Consider the following 24,821-nt stretch of genomic DNA (forward strand, 5'->3'; position numbering starts at 1 on the left):
TGCTCGGGGGCCTGTGGTTTCGGAGAGCACCCGTTCCAGTCCCCTATCCCCTCTCTGGCAGGCTTTGGGACTTGGAGTGAGCTGGCAGCCTTCAAGTGGGTGGATAGGAGCCAGGGCAGGGCAGGGCCGGGCAGAGAGGAGGGAAAGAGACAGGGAGTGCCTCAGGGTGCTAGGAATAAGTGTTGAGTTCCTGGCTGGGGTAGAGCCTCAGGTGTGAGTTTGCGGGTGAGAGGGAGGGGAAGGGAGTTGGGGATCCCAGGTAGGGACTGTCTGGGATGGGGAGACAGGAGCAGCCTTCTAACGGGAGACACTGCTAGAGCAATGTTGGGGTTAGACTTTGGAAATGGGCTAACGTCTCAGAAATGCAGTGATGGGCGATAGTACCAGGGGAGATTTAAGTGCCTGGCTGCTGAGCCTGCTCCCATGCTCCTGACTTGTTTCTTTCTTGGATATACAGTCCCCATTGAGGGCTGCCCAGTTATAGCTCCTTTTCTACCAGGCTTTGCTGGTTGATTATCTTGGGGTCTCTACAATCTTGAGTCTTGCCATGGATCCCAAGCCTGGCTGTGAACCAGGTTTCCAGATGTCCTGTACCCTAAAGATCCCTAAGGCTGTATGTGTGTACACATACCCCAGTTTAGCAAGGCGGTTTGGAGCATGCTTCAGACAGAAAGGATTGAGACAGATCCCTCCTGCCGTCTGCTAGTGGTACCACCCTGGGCAAGTTGTTTAACCTCTTTGAGCTTCCAAGTTCTCCATTGTAAAATAATCTGCTGCCTTCCTAGGACTGCTGAGTGGATAGGATTGCATTCAACAGGATGTCCTCTGCAATGCATGCCACTCTGGGAGCTGTGGGTGTCTGAGAGCACTTACCATTGCGTTGTCCAGGACTTCACAGTACTCTTTTTTTCTTGGCAGGTTTCAACCTCAGTTCAGATTCCAGGGCTTGCCCAAAGTTATGCCTCCTTTAGAGCAAGACAGACCACATGACAGGGCCCCAAGATCGATTTTTATGCACTAAGGGCTCTCTGCATGGTTCTTTTTGCAAATGAACTGGTGCGTCTCCTCACCCAGGGCCAGGCTGGCACAGGTGGGTTCTGAAGGCTCACTCTATTTATTTAGACAAAGGAAGCAGAGATTTTGCTGTGAATTGAAATGATTGCCCTGAGAGGCTTATTTCTATTTTCAATTGTTATGCATATCAGAGCAAATGTCTACATTAGGATAGTAATGGATATCCCGGTAGCAATAGTACCTCACAGAAAAATCATTTTGATGCAATCCAGTTAACCGGCAAGAAGTTCCACTGCAGAGCTCTGTGTGCCATAGAAAAAAGTGGGGAAAGTCTTGAAGCCTTTGAGTCGACAAGTAAAAACAAAACTTTCCTGAGGCAGAGAGAAAACAGAAGGGAAAAACAATGTAATAAAGCAAATTAGTCACTCGGCCCTGGTGGTGTTCAGGCAAGCCTGTATGTTTTTTTCCACCACAGTTGTAAAGCATTGGGTCCAGCTTTGGAAGCCATCAGTCTCTGTAAGCTTATTGGCTTGCTTGTTGTTTTAGGCATTTTGGTAGGAGGTGAGGAATTCTAAGCATCAATGACTGGAAGCTGGCACCGTTGAACACTCACCTCTCCTATCCCCTGGGGTGTTTTGGGGAAGTCTGTCCCAGAAGTGGCCTCTGGCATTTGCCTATGATAAGTAATGAGTATGAAACAAATCAAGAAAGAAATGAGCAAAAAATTCCGTGGTAAATGTGATTCCCGTCCCTATTTGGGTAGCACTTACAACTAACCAAGGGTTCTAACAATGAATGAGTAATCCCCCAAGAATTAGGAATTTAGGGAGTGGTTCAGGCTTGGAGGACAGTCACTTGGGAGTGACTAAAAATGTTCCATGGAATTCTGAGATTTCGCTATAAAGTGAGGAGTTCTCTCTTGGGGTCAGAATCTTGATTTTCAGGATTTTCAATGAGAATCAGTGTCTCGTAGTGCTCCTGCAAATTTGTGTGTTATGTTTTAAGAGCAGTGCTTATTTGCAGAAACTTTTGGATGAGGAAAAAGACACAGGGTTGAAGAGAGTGCTGTCGCCTGCCGCCCTAGGGTTGATACATGACAGCCTGGAAGATTTCCAGAGCACTAGAGGAACGGAATATGTAGTAAAAGGAGTCAGTGATAGAGTTCACCTGTCAGAATATTTTTTTTTTTAGCAAGTCCCAAAACAGGTTTAATAAACTGCAAAGCTGAGTATGTAATCTGGAATTTGTGTAATTCCACAGTCTATACTAAAAGCCCCAACAGTCATCTTAGCTGATCGCTCCTACTCTCCTCCCTCCCTTCTCCCCTTTTCTATCTTTAGCCCTTGGGTTTTCCATTAAGTAAAATCTATTTCCTTCCAGAAGTATCCTCTATGTGTTACAGTGAAATTGCCCAACAAACCAACATACCCGATAACTGCATTATCTAAAAGTATCAGCACTTGGATGTGTAAATTGAGCCTCAATCTGAAGTTCAATGTTCAGATTAAAGTATAGCTAGGTTCTTGAAAACATCCTTGTTTCCTTCCAAAAATACAATTGCTCGGGGAGTCTAGTTAATTTATGTTTAGTGGAAGGTAAGGAAAAGGACAAACTATGGATTTAATTTACACCTGAGTGACAGTCATATCCTGTAAGTAGCCAACAGTGTTTCTATGTGCGCATCTGAGTGTGTACATCTCTGTGCATTTTGATCTTGTAATACCTGTTGAAAAATTTCTCCAGAAGAGGGCTCCATCCACAGCATTACAAAATTCTGAATCTACAGCTCATTTTAAAGAACTTCAATGTAGCAACTCCATCAAAACAAAACTATTCTCCTTATTACACATTATTTGCCACAAGCATCCCCAAATGAGAAATCCTGACATTTTTCACTGTCTTTCTTTCTGTGTCTCTCGCTTGCTTGCTTGCTTGCTTTCTTTCGCTTTCTTGCTAGCTTTCTTCTTGCTTTCTTGCTTTCTCTCTCTCTTGCTTGCTTGCTTGCTTGCTTTTGCTTTCTTGTTTTCTCACTAGTTTTCTTCTTGCTTTCTTTCTTTTCCCCTATTGTAGTTGGTTCTGTTCTAATTCATTCTTCAACTCTGTATCCCCTCTGAGTATTGGAGCAGGGAGAATTTCAAAGACCTTTGTAGACAATGCAATATGGAATGTGAGGAAGTTCTGAAATTTCCTGGCATTTGACTTTGGTTGGACTTGATTTTATTCTTCAGGCAGCCAAAAGGCAGGAACAGTTCTGCCTGTGGAAGGAGATAGCCTTCCCCCTTACATAACCACCCAGAAGCATGCCTCCTGAGCTTGGTCCACTCACTTTCGAACACCCATTGAAAAGGAGAGGGAAATATCTGCCTGTCAACCAATTACGATAATCAGCTGGACAGAATCAAACCAAGTGACCAGTGGTTTCGGCACTGTTTCTATTTAGCTGTCGACCAGGTGCCCATGCACCTGTGAGAATCTGACACTCCTGAAGGATGTTGCCAATATAATTCCCCACAGCCTGCTTCTTCTGCAGCCACCTGGGATCCCAGGCCTGGCTCCCCAGGTATGAACAGGCTGCACAGACAATGGTTGGGCTGTAGGATCTCTTGCTTCTGCAGTAGGCACTCAGCAGTGGCCTTATTCTAGAGTTAGGGTGGAAAGTCATCTTTCTCTGCTGAGAGAGGCAGCTTAGGGGAAGGCAGGAGAGGAGAAGAAAGGACATTTCTAACTTGAAGTGCTGACTGAGCCAGGGTCTGTGGAGGTAAATGGGTCACCCTCTGGCTTAGCAGGTTGAACCTCAAGACATCTGCTTGATGGTAATGAAACTCATCTATCGCAACCCTGCAACTCTGGCTTCTGGGCAGAGGTTGCCAAGTAGCAGCCACAGACTAAATTTGGTGGTGGATGCACTTTGTTTGGCGCCAATGTTTTGAAAACTGTACATTAATAAAAAAGAAATCCAGGTTTCTAACATTTCTGGAAAAGTCAGGTCAGACAGTCCTAGATCCACACTTCCACATGGCCATACTTGACAGGGCTGAGTCACTACTGCCCTGTTTAGGCAGGACGTGCCTCGGTAACTTGCCACAATCCCCACCACTCTCTACTACCCAGCCTTCTGTGCTCACTAATTTTGCCTGCTTGCCTCTAGGGCTTTTTGAGTTTGCAACCTCTGCTTTCACAAATGTTGAGGTTTGATCAAATTGATGCAGTTAATTTCTCAGTGATGGTCTATTTGAAAAGGCAGGGAGTGGCCTTTTCTCATTCCCTGTGATTGAATTCCGTTGATGTGTGCTTTGGAACAGCATGACCAAGGAGGCTGCCCCTTCCTCAGCACATTACCGGCAGCACTGCTGGATGGACACCCAGAGTGACATAGCACCCAGAGTGACATAGCACCCAGAGAGACACAGCACCCAGAGAGACACAGCACGCAGAGAGACACAGCACCCAGAGAGACATAGCACCCAGAGAAACACGGCACCCAGAGAGACACGGCACGCAGAGAGACACAGTAACCAGAGTGACACGGCACCCAGAGAGACACGGCACCCAGAGAGACACAGCACCCAGAGTGACATAGCGCCCAGAGAGACACGGCACCCAGAGAGACACAGCACCCAGAGTGACACGGCACCCAGAGAGACACGGCACGCAGAGAGACACGGCACGCAAAGAGACACGGCACCCAGAAAGACACGGCACCCAGAGAGACACGGCACCCAGAGAGACATGGCACCCAGAGAGACACGGCACCCAGAGAGACACGGCACCCAGAGAGACATAGCACCCAGAGAGACACGGCACCCAGATCATTGCTTCAGGTGTAAGAGTTATGCAGAGAAGTGACACACTGCAGCTCTGAGTCACTCCAAGCCCTGGCACACCAGTGTGTTGGTACAAAATGTCATCATGCACCAGCAGCCAAGGACTCTGAAACCCTGGGATCACATAGAGGCCCTCATACCCTCTCTGTCAGCAGTCCCCAGCCATTTTGGCACCAGGGACCGATTTTGTGGAAGATAGTTTTTCCATGGACTGGAAGTCAGGGGATGGCTTTGGGATGACTCAAGCACATTACATTTATTATGCATTTAATTTCTATGTTGTTACATTGTGATATATAATGAAATAATTATACGACTCACTATAATGTATAATCACTGGGAGCCCTGAGCTTGTTTTTCTGCCACTAGATGGTCCCATCTGGGGGTGATGGGAGACAGTAACCGATCATCAGGCATTAGATTCTCATAAGGAGAATGTGACCTAGATCCCTTGCATGCACTCTTCACATAGGGTTCCAACTCCTGTGAAAATCCAGTGCCGCGGCTGATCTGACAGGAGGCGGAGTGCAGGCGGGAATGCGAGTGCTGGGGAGACATTGTAAATACAGATGAAGCTTTTGCTTGCTCACGGGCCACTCACTTCCTGCTGTGTGGCCTGGTTTCTAACAGGCCATGGACTGGTACTGGCCTGGGGGTTGGGGACCCCTGCTCTATGTAGTGCTGTACCAAGAGCATCGCTGTCCTTGGAGAACAGTGACACCTGGACATCGTCATTCCAGGAGTGGAGTGTTGCTGCCCCACGGTATAGACGTAACCAGAACATCACAATAACTTACTGTGCTTAGACTTGCCAGGGCCTCAGGGAACACTGTCCTAATATTCAGCACCTTTGTAACTTCAGGATAAAGTTGCATCTGCAGCTTTGTCACCTAGAGTACTTTTTTTGAGACAGAGTCTCACTCTGTCACCCAAGTCAGAATGCAGTGGCACGATCTCGGCTTGCTGCAACCTCCACCTCCAGGGTTTAAGCAATTCTGTGCCTCAGGCTTTCGAGTAGCTGGGATTACAGTTGACCGCCACCAGGCCCAGCTAATTTTTGTAGTTTTAGTAGACATGGGGTTTCACCATCTTGGCCAGGCTGGTCTTGAACTCCTGATCTCGTGATCCACCCGCCTCACCTCTCCAAGTGCTGGGATAAACAGGCGTGAGCCACTGTGCCTGGCCGAGTACTCTTATGCATAGGACACTGTCACACCTAGCACCGTCCTGGAGCTTGTGTGATGTTTTATATCTGTTTTAACAGTTAACACGCTCGACTGTTCTATACACAGTGTTAATGCTACAATTAATGCTCTATGGCTCTGTAAATACTGGACTAATCTGTCTGCTTCCTCCCATACCAGCAGGTGAGCTACAGACCCCAAAGATCAGGGTAAATGTAACTCCATATACACATGTTAAAAAAAGTGATTGTTTTTCCTCTGCCAGTTGCCAACAGAAGTCAAATTCTCGAAAATTAACATTAGCAATAGGCACATTTTGACATGTCATGTCTCATTTCAAAGACACCAATGAGCGTCACCCGATCTGCTGCAGAGGCACAAAGACCCTGTGTCTCCTAGCTGAACGCAGGCTGGGCTGGGGCGGAGGGCAGCAGCTGCTCAGCCATCAACAGCCCTGCCACATGCCTGGGCAGGGCCCGGAAATGAGCTCAGCCTCTGGAGAAGCCTGGCGAATGGAAGGAAGGAATGTGGCATCCGCCATCCTTGCCTTACAGGGTCTTCAGGCCAATGTTTCTTTCCCCCAAGGTGTTAGGGAACCGCATTCCTGTGTTGTGTGCTGCAGGAAGAAGGTGCTGGCTGCAGACACCTGAAGCTTGAGCTTCTGTGGCTGTCTCCCTGTGGACTGATTGATGTAGGGCCTGTGGAAAGTTGCTGGACACTGCCAGCAGAACGGAGGCTGACTCAGACTGATCGGAGTATCCCTCCTCAGCTGCCATCAGCCGTTGGGCATTTGGGATCATCTAACTCAGGGGTTGCAAATTATGGCCCGTGAGCCAATTTCTGCCTGCAGCCTGGTTTTATAAATAGTTTTATTGGATGAAAGCCACACCTATTCATTTATATAATTGTTTATGGCTGCCTTTGTGCTGTAACAACAGAGTTGAGACTGTCTGGCCCCCGAAGCTGAAAATATTTACTATTTAGTCCCTTAGAGAAAAAGTTTCCTGACTCTTTACCTAACTTAAAGTTACAGCCAAAGAGGCTTCTGGGAGTCTTCTCAAATAAGGGGGGCCTGAGAAATTCAGCCATTAGGGACTTTTCCTCCCAGGCCCCAAGCACTCAAGCAACTTGAGTTCAGGGAGATTGACCTGAGACCAAATGGTTCCGGTAAATACCTGTGATCTCTGTGGAGGACCTACTGTGTTCCAAGCACCACTTGTGTGTTCAGGATACAGCTGCTAATAAGGCAGACTGAGTCTCTGCTCTCTCGGGGCTCACAGCTTGGCAGGAAGGATCAATAGCAATTAATGAATAATTTAAGATGGAGACAATCGCGATGAGGGAAGGAAGCCCAGCTGTGTAAAGTCATGCCGTCCTAAGTGTTTTGCCTAGGTGTTCTTTGCCTTCTCCTCCACTAGACTATAAGCTCCGTTGTGACACACATTGTGGCTTGATTTGTTCACTTCTATACTCCCAGGGCTTAGAACAGTCCCTGGCACATAGTAGATACTCAGCAAACATGAATGAACAAATGAATGAATGAATACAAGAAAGACATCAGAAGCAGATGAAGGATCTGGGTGGCTTCCCTGACAACCTGATGCTTGAGCCCAAATCTGGAGGAGCAGCAGGGCTTCCAGACAAGGACACAACAGAGGTCGTGGGTGGGGAAAGGCATTCCAGGAAGAAGACACAGTCTGGGTGAAGCCTCTGTTCAGGGGAAACACCACACAGCCAAGGCAGCGGTGTGAAGGGTGGCTGGGAGGTGCCAGAGTCAATGGGGCCTTGTCAACCACTGCAAGGATATTGGTGTTTTTCTCAGAGCAAGTGGCAGCCATTGAGGGTAATGAGGGAAAGGTGCAGAGTGATGTGATCAGATTTGCATTCTGGCTACAAGTAGCAAATGGGTTGGAGCTGGGTAAGAATGCAAAGGAAAGTCTGGTCCAGGGCTGAGATCACGGGACGCTGGATTCAGGAATGATGGTACAGAGATGGGGCAGATGAGCGAAGTAGACTGATGTGGTTTGGGTCTATGTCCCCAGCCAAATCTCATGTCAAATTGTAATCCCTAATGTTGGAGGTGAAGCCCAGTGGGCGGTGATTAGGTGACCATGAGGGCGCATTTCCCCTTGCTGTTGTCGTGATAGTGAGTGAATTCTCACAAGACCTGGTTGTTTGAAAGTGTGTGGCACTTCCCCCTTTGTGCCCCCTCTCTCTCCTGCTTGCTGTGTGATGATGTGCCTCCTTCCCCTTCTGCTTCTGCCATGATTGTAAGTTTCCTGAGGCCTTTACAGCAATACTTCCTCTACACCATGCAGCCTTGCAAGCCAATTAAACCTTTTGTCTTTATAAATTACCCAGTCCCAGGCAGTTCTTTATAGCAATGTGAGAATGGACTAAATCCTATTCAGATAATCCAAGAGACATATAGGCGGATAACTTGACAGGCCTTGATGGTGGCTGGGTATGGAGACGGCAGGGTCAGGGAGAGGTTAAGGATGCCAGGTTGAGTTCTGACTCTTCCAATTGGCAGGAAGAGTCAAACAAGGAGACCAGGTGTTAGACATTGTAAACAGTGTCGGTCTGAGGGCTTCTCTACGTGGGAGTGGAATCCAGGCTGCAGAACGTTCCTGGGAGAGGCACCTAAGACCTGCATTACAGTATTGCCAGCAGATCCAGTCCATATTTGCATCTGGGAAGGCCACTGGGGGAGCCTGGAAATGCCCTTGAATAAAGTGACCGATGTGCAGCCCCTATAATTAACCAATCTCTGAGACTTTTCATGCACAAGATATTTGAGAGAAACATTGCCAAGCCCTTTAATCGTTTCTTGAACATTCCATCAGCAGCAATAGAAATAATTCTTACATGAAGCAAATAATGATCTCCTACCCTCAGCAATCACTCTGTGAATGCTAACAAGCCTCTGTTTCAGCATGTTGGGTGTAGCCTTGGTGGCTTACGTTTTTGGCGTAGTAGGAGAATATTCACCTGGGTGCCAGGCAGTGTTATGTTGGTAAATGTTTAACAACAGGACCACTCTAAAGAAATACCCAAACCAAAAAGCAAAACCCAAACCAAGATACAACCAACGAATTTGTAGCTCTTGCCAATTTCTTGGTGTAAATACTCCCATCATGGGCAATTTGAATCTACCAACCTGAGGGTTTCCTAAAAATTTAACAATGGGCTCTTGCTACCTGATACTAACTGGCTCCAGCACACCATGGACTTGGATCCTGTTTCTAGCTCACCCCCTCACTGGTGGTATGATCTTCAGCAAGCAGCTTCATTGTTTTCCTCTGTAAAATGGACCAGGTTACTTGGAGGTTCAAGTGAGTAAAAAAATGTTAGAATGCAGGGAAGTCTAATTTGCTGCAAAGATGCATGCAGATTATCTAAATCATTATCACTTACAAGGAAACAGGTCCTTTGGCCAGGATTCTACAGCTGTCTAACTGGGCTCTGTAGAAATACTTAGTGAGTTTGACTCAGCCACTGAATGAAGTTTGATGTGTGAGAAACAGAGGGTGTACCTGTGCTCCTTGCAGTTCTCCATATTTTTGCAGTAAGAAAGATTATTGCGTTCTGTGGCAGTATTGATTCTGAACGTGTCTATCCTGTTTTCCTGCTGTCTTCTCCTTCTTTTCTTCCTGCTTTCCTCAACAAAGATATTTAGTGAGTGCTGTATGCCAGGCACTCTCCTAGGTACTTTATCCTCAGAAGGTGAGGTCTGTATAGTTACTGTGCCCTTTTAACAGATGAAGAAACTGGTGAGTTTAAGGAACTGGCCCAAGATCACAGAATAACAAGTGGTGAGCTGGGATTTGCACCTGGGTCTGTGCGTGGGCGAGTCCACCTGGGGCCCGTGTCTTCACTTAGCAAGTATTTATCGAGCATTTAGGGAATTCAGAGGTAAACAAGATGAACCGAATCCGTGTCTCATGGAGCTTACAGTCTTGTGGGAGCAGCAGATAAAAACAAGTAAGTAGCTGAAATAATTACAAATGTGGTAATTGTTACAATAGGAAACAGTAGAGGCTGAAATAGACTGAAGGGAGGAGAGGCTGCTGTGCCCTCCTTTGGTTCCTTTCATCTGCCTTGCCTCCCTCTGTCTGCCGTCTTTTTTTTTCCTTCTTCCCTTAAATGTGAATACCTACCAAGTATGAAGAATGCTGCAAATCTGGGAACCCAGAGGTGAGCACAGCAATCTTGGGCCCTCACCGGGAAATGTGCTGGAGCAGAATTAGAGCCTGGGGCTGCCTGGACCCAGAGCTGCTGGTGCCTTGGACTGCTTAGGGGCATTAGGGAGACCTCCTAGCCCTTTGGAAGTGAGCTTGAATCCCTACCCAGCCATCTACACACTGTGTTGCCTCAGATAAGTGACTTCATTTCCCTCCTTGTCTGTTTTCCCCTGTATTAAAACAACTAAAAAGGAATATCTGTGCTTGCCCTGCAGGATTTTTGTGAGAACTGAATAAGTGTATGCTAATGATGCCATCCTATGCTGAAGAAATGTTGGTTGTATTACTTTTCAACCTGTTCCTCAAGGGAGTTTATGGTCTAAAGGAGTCATGGGGCCTTGGCTTTCAGGATGTGACTAACTTAACGGGGGAAATGACTGTGTATTTTATAATGCGTGGACATTAAAAAAAAAAAAATGAAGTTTGCTCCCCAGGGAGGATTTGCTGGTTCCCATATTAATAGGTCCCCCCAGATTGTTATCCTGGGGATTCATGCCTCATAAAATCATTTGATCTGGTGGGAGCTCATCTTCTTTTTTTTTTATTATTATACTTTAAGTTCTAGGGTACATGTGCACAATGTACAGGTTTGTTACATATGTATACATGTGCCATGTTGGTGTGCTGCACCCATTAACTTGTCATTTACATTAGATGTATCTCCTAATGCTATCCCTCCTCCCTCCCTCCTCCCCACATTAGGACTCGGTGTGTGATGTTCCCCTTCCTGAGTCCAAGTGATCTCATTGTTCAGTTCCCACCTGTGAATGAGAACATGCGGTATTTGGTTTTCTGTTCTTGTGATAGTTTGCTGAGAATGATGGTTTCCAGCTGCATCCATGTCCCTACAAAGGACATGAACTCGTCCTTTTTTATGGCTGCATAGTATTCCATGGTATATATGTGCCACATTTTCTTAATCCAGTCTGTCACTGATGGATATTTGGGTTGATTCCAAGTCTTTGCTAAAAAAATTGGGATCTCATCTTCTTAGTGAATGTGCTCATCAGCTGTTCCCAGGTGGCTCTATTAGGGCAGTGTGTGTGTGTGTGCACACGAATGCGCGCACTGGTGCCATGAGTACTTTTTTAAAGTCCCTCCATGTAACCACAATTTACTGTAGCTGCTATGCACTAGTTACCCATGTTATCTGGAATCCTTCCTGCAACCCTTAGAGGCGACTCTTATTTCCGATTTTATATATGATGAGAAGAAGTTTGAGTGGTGGAGTCATTTGCTCAAGGCCACACAGTCACTAAGAACTGGGACCAGGGTTTGTACCCAAACATCTTTGTTCCTGTGCGTATTTATTTTCCTCTATGTTGCACTAGTATATAAAAGTTTCCTTTCCCACTCCCCTCATTGTATAAAAATTCTTTCCTTTGTCTATTTTGATCTCTAGTTCCCTTAAAGTCAAGACAGCTGCCTGGGATGACCTCTCATTTGAGTTCCTGGTCTCTCAAAGTGGATCTGGGCCCTGGGCTTCCTGTCTGGGCTCCTGATTGCAACCTTCAGAACTGGATTAGCCCAGGGTCGTTTGTGTTCTTTGTCTCTGGGTCCTTGCTTTTGACCAGGGCCAAAAAACTCACCTGCACCGCATGGTTGCCCCAGCAAGAACATCCCAGTGAGAATGGCCCACAGATGCCTGGGCATGGCTCACCTGCAACTTGAACCATGTAGGTAAATTCTGCCTGCTGCTGTGTCCTGCAACTGGATGGCATTCTTCGCTAGGGGTGCTAAGAAACGCTGTTGCCTAAGTCAGTGCTTCCTGCAAGTTACTCTTTGTAATGTTTTCCCCAAACAAAAAGAAAACAAGAAATATACAGCCTGTAGCTATGTAGAGACACATGGATCTATACGGTGTGGCAATTGGATTGAATCTAACTTGAAGTTTATTTTTGTCTTACCAGACCAGTGTTTTTTCCTTTTAAGTGCTTTAGTGAGGGTTGCCATTGATTCAACAAACACGTGTTGAGTGCTTATTATGTACCCAGCTCCGTTTTCCATACTGGCCACAGAGCAGCAAGAGCATGGCCTTTGCCCTCCAAGCCCGTTCTGGCGGACGGACACTCTCCCCTTTGACAGGGTCCTCACCACTCTGTGCACCGTCCCGCCCCTTGGTGTCCATGCCTATCTGTGCATTCCCTATTTGGTTAACTCATTCATTTAACAAATATTTACCGAGGGAAGACAATATCTCAAGCACAGTTCTCAGCACTGGGGGAGGCAGCAATGATTAAGAAAGACAAGATTACCTTCCCTTCTTGGAGTTTGTGTTCTCATAGCGGAGAAAGACAATAAACAAGAAAAATAAATAAATATGGTAGTTTTGCGTAGTGAGAGTGCTGTAGAAAAATGTTCAAATGGGATAGAGTGATACACAGAGTTGTTCTGAGCTTGTCCACCACCCTCTCTTGGGAAAGAGGATTCTTTGTTCTGATGGAATGGCCTTTCTATGGTGTAGAGATGAAATGTGCTACCATTTGTGAAATGAAGTTAGTAATACATAGATGGCATTTTTGTCCTTACTGATAAAGTGTTATTGGTCAACTTTTGTCAACTCTCTACTTTTTGTTTGTGTTAAAATTTTACTGTTGGGAATTTACAAACATGGCAACCAATGATTTAAACCAGGGAGGGTAGGTATCCTTTTTCTGTAATGAGCTATCTAGCTGGTTTCTCTTGCAACTCTTCAATTCTATCAGTGTAGCATTAAAGCAGCCACAGTCAATATGTAAACGAATGGGCAGGGCAATAAAATATTATTTACAAACATAAGCAGAGCTAGATTTGGCCCTCAGGCTGCTGTTTGCCAACCACTAATCTAAACCAGTAGCTGCCTTACCAGTTGGTCAAGCTTGTTTAGACAGGGGTAGGGCAGAGGCCAGCGAAGGGGACCAGGCGTTCTCTTTGGCCTTAGTTGCCATGAAAATCATAGTACTTCTTTAGGGTCACATATCTTGAGATTATTCACATTAACTTTTATCAAGGTAAAGATGTTGGTGGTCAACTATGGAACATAATTCTCAGACTAGCTCTAACACAGGAATAATTGAGCTTTGTAATAATTATCTGGACTACAATTTTTAAGGCATTCTTGCTACCCAAAAGTATCTTGGGGTTAAACACTCTCTTGGATTGAATTCCTCGAAAGAAATAGAGATGCAGAATTGGGTTCAGGGGGCTAAGTTTGCAAATGATCTCAAGGCCCGTAAGTGAGCGAGTGGGGAGAGTGAGACCAAGAAGAAGGAAAGTCGGCAAGCCAACAGTGAATGTGTCATTGAGCTGGTCACAGTCATGGGAAACTGACTCATTGCTGCTGGGTCTCTACAAAAGCACTGTGTAAAGCTCATTTCACAGTGACCCCTCTGCAGGATAGTTGGCTGCGGGTGTATTCACCTGCCCTTATCTTCTGCTGGGCAGGAGTGACCCCTGCCGTCATTAACTTCTCTGTGCTTCCCTGCTGAGTCTTTGCTGTCACAGCAGCCATGACTTGGGAAGCATCATAGCAGGAAAAATGGAAAGGTATGGCACATTGTTGAGCTGTCAGTATATGCCCTGGGTGGGGCGTGAATATACGAGATTTCTCTTGCCACCATTATGCATTAACGGAAACTTCCTCAGTAGAGCTAATGGGTAACAGAAAGAGTTATGGTAGTGGTAGTTTTTAAAACGTTCTGAATTTGGTTAAGCACCCACCTGCAGATATTCTCTTTCCCACTAGATGGTATCAGTATGCCAAAGCCCTAGAATGCTACCTTAGGGCCTCATCTGTGACATGTGATATATTCTCAATACTTTTCAACAATGAGTAAATAAGCCAGTTGAGGTCAAAGGAATGAACTATGGATGTTTTAGGGACAGGAGATGGGAGAAAAGTGGAGGCTGTCTAAACAGTTACCTTCATTCACGCATTAAGTCATTTATTCAACAAATATTAGCACTGACTGACTGCTCAACACTTTTCTAGGCACTGGGAATACAGAAATGAGTAAGACAGGCCAAGCCCCTGCCCTGGTGAGCTTATGTAATGGCTGGGGTAGAGACAATAAAAAAATGAACAGCTAGGTATGTGATGTGTGCAGGAGGGTGATGAGTGCCAGGAGGAATGAGAAAGCAGGCAAGGGTGTAGACAGCGACAGGGAGAGGTCATGGCACTTGCCTTCCCTGTTGGCTGGAGGGTGAGAGATTATTTCCATCTACTTCCCAAACGCAGTTCTTCCATTCACCAACTCCTTATGACACCCCTATGTGGTTTATTTTTGAAATGAAGCTAACAGCTCGTGGAGGGCAAAAAAAAAAAAAAAAAAAAAAAAAAAAAAAAAAAAAAAAAAAAAAAGGTGCTTGGTAAATGGGTGTTGATGAGTCGGGGCCCATTGCAGCCTAACACCTAACTCAGTGGATGGCTTGTTGGCTGATTTAATTCGTCTGGAAAAATTCTGAATTGCTATTGTTGTTGACACACAATAGAGTTGCATTTAATTCAGACATTAGACTATAAGGTCAGGGTTTAAGGCAAACGCAGTTGTCATTAACCTTGAAATATTTTAAGTTACCCATTAAAGTGTGCAGTGGGCATGGTTTAGTGTATGCATCCCCATATTGTAATCAATATGGAACAATGTATAATGCATGCAGTAATGTACACAGCGTAATAAAGAATATATGCAAGATATAATTTTATAGCATTTAATTGCAGTATTTACATTGTTCTTTTTCTCTCTCTTTTTGGTGGAAGAGCTGGCTTTCCATTAGTTAAATGTGCATATGATGAGACTTCACTGTATTCATTTAAGCAAGATTCCTAGTCATATGGTCTCCATCAGGCTGTGCATTAAGTAAAGCAAGACCTCTTTTCTCTGTTTGTTCCGTTTATCTTTGGATTCCCACTACCAGTCAGATGCTTTGGGACAGGGGAACTGAGGAGTAATAATAGTAGCAGTGGCAGTAATAGTACCTGGTATCAGTGTGGCGCTGATTTTGAACCAGGCCTGGTGTGAGTACTTTAGATGTATAAATCAGCACATTTAATCCTCATAATGACTCTGTAGGATATCTACTATAGTTTTAATCCCATTTCATAGATGGTGAAACTGTAGGACAACTTAGTAAAAGAACCTAATAAAGCTTTAGGACTCTAGGGCTGAGATTCAAACTTAAGACAGTTCCAGACACACAAGGCCACATGTTGTATGATTCCATGAAATGGGACAAACTGTCAAGAAAAGTCAAATCCATAAAGACACAAAGCAGATTAGAAGATGTCTAGGGCTGGGGGCAGGAGGAAATGGGGAGTCACCACTAATGGGTATAGAATTGCTTTGGGGAAGATGAACATGCTCTAGAGCTAGATAGTGTTGGTGATTACATAACTCTCTGTAAATATACCCCAAACCAGGGAATCATATATCTTAACCGGTGAGCTTTATAGTATGCTAAATATGTCTCAATAAAACTGGTATTGAACAGAAAAACAAGCAAACCTTGGGCAGGTCATCCTCAGGGCTCCTGTTTGTTCATGAGAACGCACAATCTGTCTTACAGTTGTTCACCACCTGCTGCTGGTGACATTCTACTTGCTTTAATTATATTAACACAGCGACTCCTCAAAAGATCCCCATTGTCCACCCTACTGAGATCAGAAAGCGGAGGCAGAAAGATGTTGAGAAACTTGGGACTGGCAAGTGGTAGTGCCAGGATTAAGACCCAGGATGTCTGGGTCTGATTCCTTCTGGCTACACTGTGTTCTTACATGTGTTTCATTCATTAAAAGCAACCTGGGTTATTTGGAGCTAGAGGTCACCTTGGCCTATTGGAAATAAAGCAATGGTTCTTCCCTTTTGTTCTGCTGATTTGTAAAGTAAATTGAGAACCATCTTTTGTCTCACTGGTTATTATTCCCATAGTAACCCACCCTGGTGTAGAGTTCTGGCTGCAAAGCTCTCAGAGACTGAAGAAAAGGAGATGTGTTAGTGTTATTGACTTTTCTTTGGAGACAGTGTCTTTCTCTGTTGCCCAGGCTGGAGTGTAGTGGTGCAATCATAGCTAACTGCAGCCTTAACCACCTGAGTTCAGTCAACCCCCTTGCCTCAGTTCTCAAAATAGCTAAGTGGGACTACAGGCATGGACCACCACGCCCAGTTAATTAAAAATTTTTTTTTAAAGACAGGGTCTTGCTATGTTGCCCATGCTGGTCTTGAACTCCTGGATTCAAGTGATCCTCCAGGAGTAGCTGACATTACAGGCTTGGCTGACTTTTAAAAGTAGTAAGTGGTTTAGGATGGGGGTGGTATGGAGGTCAGGTGGGGGCAGAGAGAGAGAGGAGAGAAATCTAATTGATATGCTAATTGTCATTGTACTCAAGTTGATAGCAGATTGCTGGAAGGATTTAGGATTTACCCAAATTAACATGAATGTTTGGCACCCCTTGGCTGGTGCTGCTGAAGAATTCAATAGCCTAGTAATGAGAAGTCAGTCTAAGGTCTAAGGCTGGGAAAGGAGCTCTCACTTATTGCATCCAGTGCTCATCACTCTGCAAATCAAGGCCCCCTGAACTGCTCCTACTCCTGCCTTCTGTGTCTGCCTCAGTGCCCTCCATCACCCCTCTATGGGGTTCCTTTGATTCTCAGGTCCCCTAACCATAGAATGTACTCCTCTCTGCCCTCACTCATGGGTTGATGATTTCTATCCTTTGTCATGTTTAAAACACTGAGTGACAAAGCCATTAGCCATGCACAGTGAACCAAGGAAAGCAGCCTAGACCTGGTCCCAGATAACGAGTTTATGGTGCTGGAAGGGGATGCTTTATGGAGGCAAAGCTGAGGGGCTGTACGTGTCTTCATAGGTCTCCAGTCTGTAGAAGCAACCAAGCTTTGGGCTGGGGCAGAAGTCAAGACTTGAACTGGCTCTGGCTGAGACATGGGCTCCCAGGTAGCCAGCTGCTGTGTGACAGAAGTCTGCTGGGCTCCCTCTGATTCTTAAAGCCTTCCCAGGTAGCAACAGGAGATCAATGCAAAGCCACGTGAGTGTCTGATTCAGTCCTCCCTGGTCAGTTTTCCAGCACAGCATTTTGCAAAATGTGTCCTGAAGAGATACTGGTTCCATGGGAGGTTAATATGGGTTCTGGGGAAAACAAATTAGTCGAATCAAAAAATTAGTTGTATAAACTTATATTTTGGAAAACTCTGGAGTAACTGAGGGAAGTGAGTTTTGTTTTTTCCCAAATGAGTCTCTGAGATTGCAGTGTGTGTTTCAGTTTCAGAGGGCTCTTCCCAAACCCCTGAGGATAAGGAAACTCTTGTACATAGTGGGTCTCGGGCACTAATTCACAGGACACACTTCTGAAAACAAGGTGCTAGGATGCCAGATCTCAGAGTACGGGCTTCAGTGGGACTCTTCACCCAGATCCAGGACCAACTGGGAGCCTGTTAGGACTGCAAATCCTGCCCTCTGAACCTACAGAATGAGCACCTCTGGGGGCAGGCTCAGAAATCTGTATTTGCACATTCCATTGGGTTTTCAATTCCATCCAGAATAATTCTTTGAGTGTCACTGTGAATATTTGCTGATCCTTCTGACATCTGTCCATGTTGCTTATTTATAAAGTGTAGTCTAAACCGTTGGCTCTCAACTGTTGGGGCAAGGGGGGTTGTAACCCTCAGGGGACAGTTTGCAATATCTACAGACATGCTTGTTTGTCACAACCTGGGGAGGGGAGTGGGCATCTAGTGGGCAGAGCTCAGGGATGCTGTTCAACATCCTACAAGGAACAGTGCAGCTCCCACCACAAAAAGTTATCCTGACCCAAATACAGTAGTGCTGAGGTGAAAAACCCTGATCCAAATGCATAGCTGCCTACTCACCCAGCACACACAGGGATTTTTATCCTTACCTTATGCGTTATTACTAGGAGGCTGGAATCTGAAGCTGGGTCTGTGAAAAGATACAGCAAGCTAGTATTCATGCATAATTTTTCAAAAGGTAAAACCAAGACTCTTGGGTAAATATACACTTTAACTCATTAATTTATGAAGAAATCAGTAAGATGCTATGATTATTTCAAAGGACATTTAAGAAGCTAAGGTATTCGTGAGGAATTTAGCAAAGAAATGTGAAGATGAGATTGCTGAGTTAGATAAAAACTGGTTAATGTTTCTGTTCTACTAGACAAAAAGTATTTGTATTTCTACTGGACGAAAGTTGACCATTTAAGCGGTGACTTCACGTTGTCTGGGATCTTCAAGAGCAAACAATGAGATGAACTAAGAGCACACTCCGAGACAACTTCAGGTGGTCCCTGACTGATAACCAAAGGATGTGCCATCAACTATTTGGGCCTTGTTTGCAAGCTTTGAATAATTTTTCTGGTGCTTTAAGCACATTTATATAGATAGATAGATAGATAGATAGATAGATAGATAGATAGATAGATAGTAGATAGATAGATACATAGATAGATACATAGATAGATTTAAAAATATATATATATATATTTTTTTAGACAGAGTCTCACTCTTTCAACCAGGCTGGAGTGTGGTGGCACGATCTTGGCTCACTGCAACCTCCACCTCCAGAGTTCAAGCAATTCTCGTGCCTCAGCCTCCCAAGAAACCAGGATTACAGGTGCCCACCACCACACGCTGCTAATTTTTTTGTATTTTTAGTAGAGATGGGGTTTGACCATGTTGGCCAGGCTGATTTCGAACTCCTGACATCAAGTGATCTGCTCGTCTCAACCTCCCAAAGTGCTAGGATTACAGGCATGAGCCACCGTGCCCGGCCTAAGCACATGACTTTTAATTTACTGGTGCTGCATGGTCTGTGAAAAGTGGGGCAAAGAAATGGGAAGTGATGGGAGGAGAGGTCACAGGAGGCCAAGGTTGTAATATGGATAGAAGCCATTTCTTACCTGTCTTCTATGCAGTGTGGATTGTGATAGATGCTTTCATTCAACTCTGTGAGGTACATCTTATCATCATCTCCATCTACAGATGAGAAATCTGAGTCAGAGGAAGAGTTAGGTATGCCAGTAGTAGGCATAGGGCAAAGGAAGGAGAAAGCAATGATCAAGATGATAGAGGGAGGATTACAATTAAGCCAGAGAGAGGAAGGATGATGTTCTAAGCTCAAGGGGAGCATGAGTCCAGATCTGAAGCAGAAATACTCAAAGCATGTTCAGGGGGCAAGGAGGAGGCTGTTTATGGGTGACTATGAATGTGAAGGCAATGTGAAATTGAATCAGAGCTACAACGATGACAGTTATTAATAGCATCAGTGTTATTTTAGCGAAAGGATTTTACTATTGCTGTGGGGCAGTGCCTCGCAGTACACCATGACAGTTAAGAGCCCAGGTCTCCAGGGAAGGTTACACTTTGAAGCCCAGCTCTGTCACTGTAGGGCTGTGTGGCCATGGGCAAGCTGCTTAACCTCCGTGCCTCAGTTACCAGATCTATGAAATGTGGGCAATGAAACCTAGCTGATATGACTGGGGTGGGGATTCCAGAGAACCCTGGAAACACTTGGTCCAGCAAAGAATATGGCCTCAGAAGATAGAAGTTGGATGTGTTTATGTAGACAAGGAAATGAACAGACAGGACTTAACAGATCATGGTTGTGAGCAACTTGGCAGTCAGTGTCACAGTCTCAGTTTGAGTTTCCTCAAAAGCAGGTTCTGTGAGGAGGATTTGAGGGCAACAAATTCGCTTGGGAGGTGATCCAAGGGGAAGTGTAGAGGAGTGGTAAAGTGAGGCAAGGAAGGAAAGGGAAACACACGAAGGGTCTGTTACTCGACCAGGTACTGCTGTGGGTGTCTGGAGCTTAAGTCCCCTGGGAAACTTTGGGAGTCAGTGTGGAATATCTGCTTCTGAGCCATCCCACCTGAGGGTCATGGGAGCTCCAGACTTTATGCCACAAATCTGGTGGGCATTGAGTCAAAGCTGCCCTAGGTGGCATTGATTTTGAGACTACTGGACTACTCCAGCCTCAGAGAAAGTAGTCAGTAAAGAGGTGTAGGTATTTGCAGTTGGAAGTTGAGTCAGCCCTGTGATGGAAGAGCCAGAAGAGACAGGATCTTGGGGTTGGGTGGTAAGCTGTCAGTGTCTACTCTGGTTAATATCTGATAGGGTTTGTCTGTGTCCCTGCCCAAATCTCATCTTGAATTATAGTTCCCGTAGTCCCCATGTGTCATGGAAAAGACCCCGTGGGAGATAACTGAATCTTGGGGGCAGGTTTTCCCTGTGCCGTTCTCGTGAGAGTGAATAAGTCTCACAAGATCTGATGGTTTCATAAAGGGTAGTTCTCCTGCATACTCTCTTACCTGCTGCCATGTAAGACATGCCTTTGTTCCTCCTTCACCTTCCACTGTGATTGTGAGGTCTCCTCAGCCGAGTGGAACTGTTGAGTCCATTAAACCTTTTTCTTTATAAGTTACCCAGTCTTGGCTATTTCTTCATAGCAGTATGAAAATGGACTAATGCAGTATCCAAAGGTATAGAAATAGTCATGCACTTTGGGGCAGTAATATACATCTGAGAAGTTAAACAGAGGTAAATACAGGAAAAGATGTGCAAAAATGCATTATATTAAATGATATATGCATACTGTATATGTTTTATGCCTTGTATGTGAAATAGTAATAATAGCCAACACTTACGAAGTAGTTGCCACACGCCTGACTCTCCTAAATGCTCTGCAAATAGGCTAGATTTCCAGAAAATGAAAACTGGTTAGGCAGCTCAACAGAATATTACATAACCATTAAAGAGGATGGTTATAAAGATGATAATGGCATGGAAAAATCATATGAATGAGAAATGAATACTAAACAGGAGATTGTGTGTACAGAAGGATTCCTACAAAGCAAAACCATCCTTTAAATATAGAAAAAGGGGGTGGAATCTGAAAGGAATTTATCAAAATCCTAACTGCAATTTTGTTCATGCCGTGGGATTCAGAGTTGTTTTTTCCCTCTGGTTTACGCAGCTCCATTGATATACTTGCATTACATTTATAATGAAAAATACAAGAAACTTGAAAAAGTGCAAGAAGAAAAAAACTTCTAAAAAATAGGTGGTGGAGACCCAGTGAAGGTTTTAAAGAAGGGAATAACATAATGGAAAATGGTATTTCAGAAAAATTAGTCTGGGGAGCAGTGTGGAAGATGGATTGAATCAGGAAAGACCCAAGGCAAGAAGTCCAGCCTGAAAGCTTGTATGAGTCATTGGGAGTATGGAAAAGAAAGAGCCACTTTTAGAGGCTTGATCATGAATGAGATGATGGGGAAGAAAGAGAAAAACACCAGAAATGATTCCAACATTTTAAAGCGTATTGAATGGAAGAAAATAAGCAATGGAACTAATATAAATATAGTTAGAGAGAGAGCGAGCATGCACTGGGTTTCTTTACATCTGTTGCTTGTTTAAACCTAATAGCAATCCTATATGCTATGCTTTTAATATTCCTACTGTACAAACGAAATAATAGAAGAATAGGGAAATAAAGCCACTTGTCCAAGGTCACAGAGGGTCCGAACTCAGATTATTGTTAAATGAACTGGCTAGATAGGAGGATGGATGATGGGTGGGTGGATGGATGGATGATGGATGGATACATTGATAACTACATGAGGGGGAAGAATTCTGCTGAATTGTAATGTTACAGTAGAAAATAGGGCATTTCAAGAAGAAGGTGACAGATAGTCTTAGGCAGTGAAGAAGGAAGGGAACAGAGAAAGCACTAAATTAAAGAAGAAGAAGGACCAGTCACTGGTCCTCTTTGAGAAGGTCCTTCCAGTTAAATAATGGAAAGTGGGCTTAAGCAGCAGGGGGGACTGAGGGGCTAGGACATGTTGGGGAACCTATGAAATGGCTGGTCAGAGCATGGCATATATGAGCTTAAAACAGATGTGAACCTAAGGAAGAGATCCAACAATAGGAAGGAGTGGGGATGTAAGAGAGAAAAGGGATGGGGAGGGGAGAGGAGGGTAAGAAGACATGGAAAAAGGGAAAGGAAAGAAATTATTGGCTAAGAACAAGGACACCAGACTGCCTGGGTTTGAGTCTCAACTCTGTTGCCCTGTAACCTTGAGCAAACCCCATAACTCTCTTTGCTTCTGACCCCTCATCTGTTGAATGCGAAAATAGTAATAAGCCCTGTCTCCTGGGGTTCCTGAAAGGAGTAGTTGAAGCGTGTAACATGCTTAAGACAGTGCCTGGTGTGCTGTAAGTTGAAACTGTATAGGGATCCCGTTGCCTTGGTCATCACAACAAAGACCATTTCCTGGGCAGTAGCCCAAAGCTATAGGTTAAGAAACTGAGTCTCAGTCACTTAACTAATGTTCCATGAGAAAGTACACTCAGAGCCTCAGCATTGCTCTCCCAGCAAGTAGTTAGCTCTCTTATCTTTCAGGGAGAAATAAATTTTGTGTAAAATAGGATGCATGGCTTTGTTAGTGGAAACTAACCTTCAGCAATTGTAATAAATGAGGTGCGTGAGGTTGCATTTTTTTTTTCTCCTCTTTGACAAAAGAGTTAATAAACAGAGGCTGTTCAATTAAACAAAGTTAGAAGGAGTTTAGGAAGCACTGGAGAGTGACTGAGGAGCAAGGTAGTGAGGACTTGGAGGACCTGGAGGAGGCAGATGAGATCCATCAGATCCCAGCAAGCTCTGTGAACTCAGTGCCCTTTCTCTATTCCAGAGAGTTTTGTGCTCATATAATTGATGCTTGGAGAAGCCTGCACACCACAGACTTGGCATGAGAAATCCTGAAAACCTTATTAACTCAACCACTTAGACTTTCTGAGTGCAACCCCTATGCTATTCTATTTGGGCTCAGGATTTGCTGGACCCCAAAATGTTCCATTGTTGGGATGACGAGGTTCAACTAATACCTTTCTTTGGTTGGCTCTCCTCCCACATCCCCCTACCTCTCTAGCCTTAGTTTCCAGAAAACTGCATCTGTGCTCAACCTGCTCTCTCCTGCTCTTGGTGATCATGAAACCTGCCAAAGAAGCATTCTCTCTGAGGCTGAGCCACTGGAGAAACTGCACATCCAGGATTGATTTTGCACAGTGTAAAAATCAATCTGGTGAACCTGGCAGAGGTACGCTCTAAGTTTGGTTGTAAGCCTGGTGGGGTAGGGCAGTAAATATTTTAAGTTGAAAAGTTAGAACAATAAACAGGAGAGACACGTGAAGTTGGGGTTTGAAATTTCCTGAGCTAGAATGAGTTTTCTCTTTCTGTGTTAGTCTTACCTGGCAGCTGATCTTTACCTGTCACGTGGTTTTGGGGGGAGAAAAGGGTACCCTCTTTAGATTCCTTCCTTTGCTGGCAGGAGAACCCTGAGAGAAACACTATCAGTTTGAAATTGTCCCTCCTGGAATAGAAATTTATCTAATTTTAGTGGGTGGCGAGACTATGAACAACCATCACTATTTGTGCTCTAATAATTATTAATGTAATGACATTCTAACAGTTAAGAAATAACTTTTATTGAGCACTATCTACATATCAGGCACCCAGCTAAGTACTTTCACATGTGATGTCTAATTCAAGCTTCTGAATATGATTAACTTCATTTTATAGCTGAGGAGTCTATAGCCTATAGGGCACACACACATATACCTTCTTCATTGATCTTCACCCAACCATCAGGAGACTGGGATTTAAGTCTCCTGTGCAATTAAGAAAGGTGAATCTCAGGAACTTGCCTTCTTCAGCAAACAATTGGCAGAACTAGGGTTTGAATCCAGAACTGGATTTGAATCCAGGTCTTGTGACTCCATATTACTTTGATTTTACTGGGAGAGTGTATGGGTGGTGTATCTTCTTAAATTCCTCTGGACAGGTCCTTAGAAAAGCACTTAATGTGCATTGTCTCAACACTTGTAATAACCCTATTAGGGAGCTGGTGTTTTTCCACTTTACAATGGGGAGATTGAGGCTCAGAGAGGGTAGATATGCCATTGGAACAAAGCCATTCAGGAAGTTGTAGGAAGTATAGCTGGGGCTTATACCTTCCCATTCTACCCTCCAGACTTTCCCTGCTGTAAGCTTTTCTTATAGCAGTGCCTTCAATAGGAGAAACAATGACAAGTGACTTTTCCAGTGGGACAACAAGACGGTGATTGTGGTCTTGGACCCTGGGATTTAGGACGGGCTATTGACATTAAAAGTTGGATAGGCTGCTAGGTCAGTCCAGGGAAAAGCAGGAGGGAAGATCAGACATGACTGAGAATTCAGGAAGGGGCAGCTCCATCCAATCAGAACAAGCTGGAGCTTTTCATCTCCTTTAAGCCTACTATTTTCACTTCTCATTTTGAAAGAAACAACTTGCCAGGCAAACCTATTGTTGCTGCCTTTCTCTGCCTATCACAGCCATCAAAGCAAAGTTCTTGGAACATGTGAACGTCACTAGCATCCCAGGCAAGATTTAGGTTCTGAAAAGAGGACATCAGATTGTAGAGTTGGATCTCCATTTCCCTGGAGAGTCTGGTGCTTCAGAAAATCGTTATTGGTTAGTCATCCCAGCCTGTCGTGGTGGAAACCCTGGGCTCTGA

General features: G+C 44.6%; 1 protein-coding gene across 1 annotated transcript in view; it reads left to right on the plus strand.

Annotated features, from left to right (window-relative positions):
- CDH13 (cadherin 13) overlaps nucleotides 1-24,821 on the plus strand; it is a 1,108,439-nt gene that overhangs the window by 1,145 nt on the left and 1,082,473 nt on the right. The window lies entirely within an intron of this gene.

This window comes from Piliocolobus tephrosceles, chromosome 17 (assembly GCF_002776525.5).
Source record: "Piliocolobus tephrosceles isolate RC106 chromosome 17, ASM277652v3, whole genome shotgun sequence".
In the NCBI taxonomy this organism is placed as follows: domain Eukaryota; kingdom Metazoa; phylum Chordata; class Mammalia; order Primates; family Cercopithecidae; genus Piliocolobus; species Piliocolobus tephrosceles.